This window comes from Octopus bimaculoides, chromosome 7, assembly GCF_046866305.1.
Source record: "Octopus bimaculoides isolate indiv1 chromosome 7, ASM4686630v1, whole genome shotgun sequence".
Taxonomy (NCBI): domain Eukaryota; kingdom Metazoa; phylum Mollusca; class Cephalopoda; order Octopoda; family Octopodidae; genus Octopus; species Octopus bimaculoides.
The window spans coordinates 45,131,064-45,138,728 of NC_142934.1; the positions used below are offsets into that span (position 1 = coordinate 45,131,064).

The window sequence follows — 7,665 nt, forward strand, 5'->3', positions numbered from 1 at the left end:
TGACTGAAACTAATAAAAGATAAGAGATATATGATTGTGTGCGCACGTGTCTGAAAAGGTGCCACGTCCACACACACACATACATATACACATACACACACACTGCCGTTAGAGAATCACTCAAACCGTCTTATTCCATTATTGCACTTTTTTTTTCTTTTCGCCCTCGTAATAACTACAGCTCTCTCTCTCTCTCTCTCTCTCTCTCTCTCTTCTCTCTAAAACATTCTTAATAGCTAATAATCCAATGAACAATGTTAAACAAACATTCTTCTCGTTGTCTTCATCCACTTCTAACTTAATCTGTCATTAAAAAAATGAAAGACAATTTAAAAGAAACACTGTAACACAGTAATAATATATTATTATGTCTTTTGCTGTAGTTTTTTAATAAATATTTAGAACATGTTAACCCCCTTTGTTTGAACAATTGCTAACTCTTTTTCCTATAACGCATTAACCACTTTACAGTATTATAAAATTATTTTGCATCACTTCTTTTATTTTTTTGTGTTAGAGTGATTACATTCTTTTTTGTTTTCCTTTTCGTTTTTTTTTTAATAGTATTTTTCAGTGTCTAAATATTTCTGAATATTTCTTTGTATACAAGAGGTAGATTATGTATAGAAACTTATGAATACATACATGCATATACATATACATACATACATACATATATATATATATATATATATATATATATATATATATATATATATATATCATGTTTCATATATATATGTATGTATGAATGTATATATGCATATACATATGTATGTATATATGTATGCATGTATACATAATATGTGTGTATAGGAACATGAATGTGTGTATGTGTAGATGTGTGTGGATATATGCATATATATGCATGTAGTATGTAAGTACTATGTATATATGTATGTATAGAACGTGTGTGTGTATGTATGTGTATGTATGTGAGCACATATAATATATATATATAGGAACGTTTGAATGAATATATATATACACTACTCATATTTATCACTTATATACATATGTATACATATATAGATTTTTAACGTAAATATATACTCGTAAATACACAGAATATTTGTAATAAAATTTAAATGCTAACAGAAATATTGGAAGACGAAAATTTACATACTTCTCTCAAAGGCACACTGACATCTAAATATGTTCTCATTCAATGTAAACCTTTACACACACACACACACATACATACATATACACACACAGATGCATACCTTGAAACATTGATATAGACACGTATACAAGCTCATATTGTCGCACACACCCACATCTACCACAGTGGCACTCTCGTAAACATTACACAAACACATTCTCACTCTTTTAGAAAGCAATAGCTTAATAAAACATTTTATCTGTAACGGATGAAAACAAAGAAAATCAAAACCTTGACAATACAAAAGCAACGACTACAGCATCGGCAACAGCAACAACAACATCAAGAAGAACGTGAAATATGTTGAAGAATGTGCTTGAGTTAAAGAGTGTTTTGTGCCAAAGAAGGTTGCTGCCAAACTGCCAGAAATCAAAGAGGATTAAAACATTTAATGGATGATTCTACGATGATTTTATGAACAAACGACATATTGCTGAGATTCCCTAAAAAGGTCTTACTAACCGACCGACTAACCCGCCAACCCAACCAACCTACCGATCATCAAATAATCGGAACACGTGACTTCCAAGGGTAACAACTGGATGTGATTGGCTCTTTGTGCGTGTGTGTATGTGTGTGTGTGTGTGTGCGCGCGTATGCTATTCTGTTTCATGCATGTGTAGTAGTAGTAGTAGTAGTAGTAGTAGTAGTAGTAGTAGGTGGTGGTGGTGCTACTGCTGCTGATGATGTTGATGTTGATGATGATGATGATGATGATGATGATTGTTCTATTGAGTATACAGGCTTTCAAACATGTTGCAACAATAACTATCTCGCCTTTTTGTTCAAACACACTATATATCGAGCACTAATGCTCGACAGAATAATTTAGAGTATTCGGCACGTGATTTTCGGTGCTTATTCCGGTTCCTGCGTTCGGAGACGGAGTTCCGCTGTGGGGTCAACTTTGTATTCTGTTCTTCAGTGATTGGTTAAATATAGTACCTGGTGGTAGTAGTGGTGGTGATGGTGGTGATGGTGGTGGTGGTGGTGGTGGTTCTTAATTATTATTATTGAATGAGAGAGTAGTGCAAGCCATCAAAGTGACACTGGGGTAAAACATACGAAGCCCAGTATATCCATCATGACTACTCGTCTGATAAGGGTACACGAGACACATGCATCACAACCATATGTGCGCGATACAGTGATGTCAGATCAAGATAAACAGTGCATACCCTTGCAGGCGGGGCCCAGTTAGAGTTTTCTTTAGGTCGAGAAACCCATCCTGCTCAAAAGGTTCCTGCATAAGGTTTGTTTAAAGATGATGAACGAAACACCCCTGTTTCTAGAAGTAAATTATTCAAGCCCCTAAAATTACTTTCAATACATGGCTATGATGCTCCTCCACTACCTCTACTCGTGATCAGAGATGCACATATCGTCAGCTAACAAGAGACATGCTCAACTGGTTAAGGTCAAACAACTGACAAGCAAATCTGTGGCATTGAGGAAAATATTTGTTGTAGCCCAAGACAAAATATGTACATGATAACACTTCCAATCAATTAAGATCAGAAGCCATGAGAGCCAGTGCCTGGTACTGTATCAGGGCATTATTATTATTATTATTATGATTATTATTATTATTATTATTATTATTATTATTATTATTATTATTATGTTGTTGTTGTTGTTGTTGTTGATATTTTCTCTTTATCATAGGTTTCGTTGGAGCTCCTGGAGTCTTGCATGCGTAGAGGGCTTACTACCTGCATCCTATGGTACCATGCAATTCGTTCTTTTCAGCTAATACTTTCCTGATTATTCTATCCGTGCCAAGGAGGAAAATCTTTTGTAACAGTTCTACTGGGCACTCTATTCCAATTTCCTTTATATTCCTCTTGATGCCTTCTGATACTGTTCCCAAAGACCCAACAATAATTGGAACTATCTTTACCTTCTTCATTTTCAATAGTCGGGCTATATCGTACTTAAGAGGGTTGTATCTATCTTTTCGTCTTCCTTCTTGGCTATTCGTGTGCCAAAGGCGCATGTTATATCAACTACATAGTATATGTGGTGCACCTTGTCCACCACCACTAGGTCCGGTTAGTCATGCTCTTGCACCTGATCTATTTGGATTGGGAAATCCCAGAGGATTTTGCCAATCTCCGACTCCGCCACTATCTGTAGTTTGTGCTCATACCACGTCTTGTCTCTCTCTAACCCCACTTTTTACACAGTTTCCAATGTAGCATTTTCGCTACCTGGTCGCGTCGCCACAACTTGTAGTGGTTTAGGAAAGTCTAGATTATTCGTTCGTGATATGGGCAATGGTTTCATCCACTCTATTGCAGATGCGACACAGCAGAGACTTGCTCTTTCCTAAGGTTGACCGAAACTTGGTCCTGCGTTGCCAGTATAATGCTCTCGGTCTCTTTTTTTAGAGTTCCGTTCATCAGCCAATGCCACCTACATCTTCCAGCAACTTCTTTTGTGGCTACATGAAATTGATTGTGTAGTCCCTTCTTGCGTAATTCTTCTTCATGTCCTTTTTGTACTTCTTCCTTTGTTTTCCCTTTTTTCTGTTTTCAATACTCCCTCGTTCCTAACTGTCACTAGCAAGGTTTCTTTACTTTGGGCTAGGTATCTCATTAAGCTCTCGAGTTCGATACGCACGCAGTCTTCCACACTTATCAGTCTCCTTCCTTTATTTGCTCTCTTCATGTATAGGCGATCAGTGTCTGTACATGGATGATGGGCTTTATGCTTCGTTAGGAACTTTCTTGACTTCCTGTCCATCTCTTTTAGCTCCTCCTCTGTCCACTTCAGAATTCTAGCGCCATACCGAACTACTGCGCGCGAGTTTATTGCCGAAATTATGTTTCTGGCATTCAGCTTTCGTTGTTATTATTATTTATTATTTATTATTATTATTATTATCATTATTATTATTATTATCATTATCATCATCATCATCATCATCATCATGAAGATATCTAGAAATGTCTTTTCTCAGGAATGCTTTTCAACCAATACTTACCTACAGTAAAGCATTTATAGGAGAAAATCAGAATTTCATATAGTTATACTTGGGGATGGTCAATTTTGTCAATTAAATACACGCACTATATATTTAGTCTTCACTTCAGTTTTGTTATTGTTCTGGCAGAATCGTTAGCGGTATTTCGCCCGTCGCTACGTTCTGAATTCAAATTCCGCCGGGGTCGACTTTGTCTTTCATCCTTTCGGGGCCGATAAATTAAGTACCAGTTGAATACTGAAGTCGATATAATCGACTCATTCCCTCGACCCAAAAGCTGCCCTTGTGGCAAAATTTGAAACCATTATCATTATTTTTGTTTCTTTATCAAAGTTCTTTCGTCACACATCCTGTGACCTCTTGTATCCTATACATACGTGTTATATATGTAATTATTACCTCTGTTTGGTAATAAAAAGCTACTTATAAATATGATTTCTTCTTTAGACAGAGGGTAACAATGTTTAGGGTGGTGATGTGCACACACATGATGTGAAATGATTTTGTCTATTTATTTCGACTGTCCACCTGCCACGGTGATTAAATTGACTAGGAACACTGTTCGCGATGAATATCCAATACCAAACAATCTTAATCTCCATATTTAAACTGTATAAAATTTCGGCAAGCTTACCTTTACCTATTCTGAGTTACTTGAAAGGTGACGTTCCCCTTCCTCTCTTCTATTTGTTGATACCTTTGTTTACCTACCAATGCGTTGTTTTACTTTAAGGGTGCTTATTTACCCATCCTTTATAATATTTCGACTGTTGTCCATCATTTCAAATACGTTTTAGCATTGTTGTTCTAACCTTTTTTTAAACAATCACATATGATTCGTCCCAGAGAATCAACCTTTAAATAAGAGTTTTGCTTCGACTAGCGAAAGCTATGCGTATCTTTCAGAAAGCTCCATGCTAATTTAACTTAATGCAGCATTCGCTGTTACTTTATGCGCAGGCTATGTGGGAAGACAGAATAAAGGGGCTTTTGTTAGCCTATCTCTCCGAAAAAATAGCTCCCTTTGCTGTTGAAAAAAATTAACTCACAGAGGAGAAGTTTCAACGTCTCCCTTCAATTTAATTACACCATTTAAGTGGCTGTTTCTGACATGAAATTTTTCCTTCATGTAAAACAACTATATTTTGTAGTCATTGCCCGTAATCTACTCCCAAAACACTTCAGTAGCTCTACTTAGCATCACTTGCAAACTTACATGTTCTATGATCATTAAAGTGCAACGACCTCCACAATAACCAGCCTTCAATTTCATTTTCCGTTCCTAGAGTAATTGGAAACATAGATTGCCGTGCTACTCATAAACCTTCTCGGTAGTTCAATTATTTGGTGAAAAAAATACCATCAAAGCAACTTAAACCGTTCAGAGGACGGGTGCGTTTTCTAGTTAAATACAGAATACACATAGTATCTGAGGGAACATGTAGCTATTTCGTGTAGCTGCTGTTATACTACACCTCGTAAATGACTTAGTGAATATTTTATACTTAGATAAAATTTCAGTATTGTCTTCTCCGCCCGTCTATCACATGTGATACAAAGGACATATAAACATGTACGTTTTGGACAAAATGCTTTGGACAGGGAAACAGTTAATGATTTGTTCTCATGAAAGGTATAATTTTAATTAGCAGGCTTCATGAATGTGCGAGCCTATTTTACTTTTCATATAACGAAAGTTCTTATGTATCTTCACAGTTTATTATGATAATGAAAATGTATTGGAGAAGAATAAAAAATAGGTTGAGGCTCCAGAGAGATTCGAACACTCGACCTCCAGTTTACTAGACTGGCGCTCTAACCAACTGAGCTATGGAGCCAGATACTATTTAGTCATATATTTAGACTTTATAAAGATTAAATGTTTATCCCTGACAATCTGAAAATGGCTTCAATAATTTTCATTATAATACGTGATTATTTCCTTCATGTCGACAACCGCAAAACTTTCTTGACAAGTTTGTATTTAGAAATATAACCATTTACGATCTCTAACAATTAAAAGAGGAAAAACTCGTATTTAAACACAGAAGAGATATTATTTCAGTACAGAGATGACATAGCTTTAGTGAAATTATTAAAGTATAACAAAATAATAAGGCTCCAGAGAGATTCGAACGCTCGACCTCCAGTTTACTAGACTGGCGCTCTAACCAACTGAGCTATGGAGCCACTTGCAGCAGCAGCTCCATACTTAAAGATAAAATAATCGGTTTTCACTTAACACAGTAGATATGGCTTTAGAAAGTATCTTCACAATACATGATTAGTCATTATAATAAATAATGTACCATGAGAGACTATCACACATCCACATATAATGATACAGTTTATACGCCTGAATAGGACGCTAAATCGATAGAGTCTGTAGAGCATCAAACAAAATTCCTTTGTGGTAGTTAGTTACACCACTCTGTGTTCCGAGTTGAAATTTCACCGAGGTTTATAAAATAAATACCAATCAGCTACTTTGATCGATCTCAGTGACGATGTCCGTTGCTGATATATGTGACCTTCAGTCTGTATCAGATCAAACTGTGAAGGTACGTGGCTTAATGGCTAGGGGTATTCGGTTCATAACCGTACGGTCGTGAGTTCAATTCTTGCCTGAAATAAAGTGTCTTGAGCAAGACACTTTATTTCACGTTGTTCCAGTCCACTTAGCTAGCAGAAATGAGCATTTCCTGTATTTATCATATTCTATGTCACGCTGAATATTCCCGAGAACTACGTTAAAGGTATGCGTGTCAGTGGAGCGCTCAGCCACCTGCACGTTAGATTCATGTGCTGGCTGTTCTGTTGATCGGATCAACTGGAACCCTCCTCATGGTAATCGATGGAGTGCCACCTATCAGATCAACTAATGTACTCCTCAAATAATTTAATACTCTTACACCGTTTTATACTCTTGTGAAGAACTAACTACGTCGTCACTGATTATTTACCCCATTCTAAACACTGGGGCTTTGTGTCTAGTCAAAAGCAAACTAAATCTTGATTGAACACGAAATATTGATCACTTATTTTGTAAATATTTCTGAAATATTTCCTTTTAGGCGTGACTGTGTGGTAAGAAGCTTACTTCCCAACTACATGGCTCTGAGTTCGGTTCCGCTGCGGGGCAACTTGGTTAAGTATCTTCTACTATTGTCTCGGACCGACCAAAGCCTTGTGAGTAAATCTGGTGGACCGAAACTCTGTGTGTGTGTGTGTGTGTGTGTGCGTGTGTGTGTGTGTGTTTTTGTCTCTCACTGTTGCTTGACAACCGGTGCTAGCTTGTTTACGTCGCTGTAACTTAGCGGTTCCGCATAAGAGACCGATGGCGTAAAATCTCAGGCTTACAAAAAAGTACTGGCGTCGATTTGTTCGACTAAACCCTTCGAGGCGGTGCCCCAGCATGGCCGCAGTCCAGTCTCTGAAACAAATAAAAGATAAGAGATGACCCAGACTTCACTAGGGGACTGAAGTTGGAGATAGTACCCCAACTTACATTGAA

At 36.9% G+C, this 7,665-nt stretch overlaps 2 non-coding genes across 2 annotated transcripts; both read right to left on the minus strand.

Moving 5' to 3' along the window:
• Positions 1 to 5,915: 5,915 nt before the first annotated feature.
• On the minus strand, positions 5,916 to 5,989 carry Trnat-agu (transfer RNA threonine (anticodon AGU)). The gene has a single exon. It is a non-coding gene; the product is annotated as a tRNA-Thr (tRNA).
• Positions 5,990 to 6,267: 278 nt separating this feature from the next.
• On the minus strand, positions 6,268 to 6,341 carry Trnat-agu (transfer RNA threonine (anticodon AGU)). Its single transcript has one exon. It is a non-coding gene; the product is annotated as a tRNA-Thr (tRNA).
• Positions 6,342 to 7,665: the final 1,324 nt, after the last annotated feature.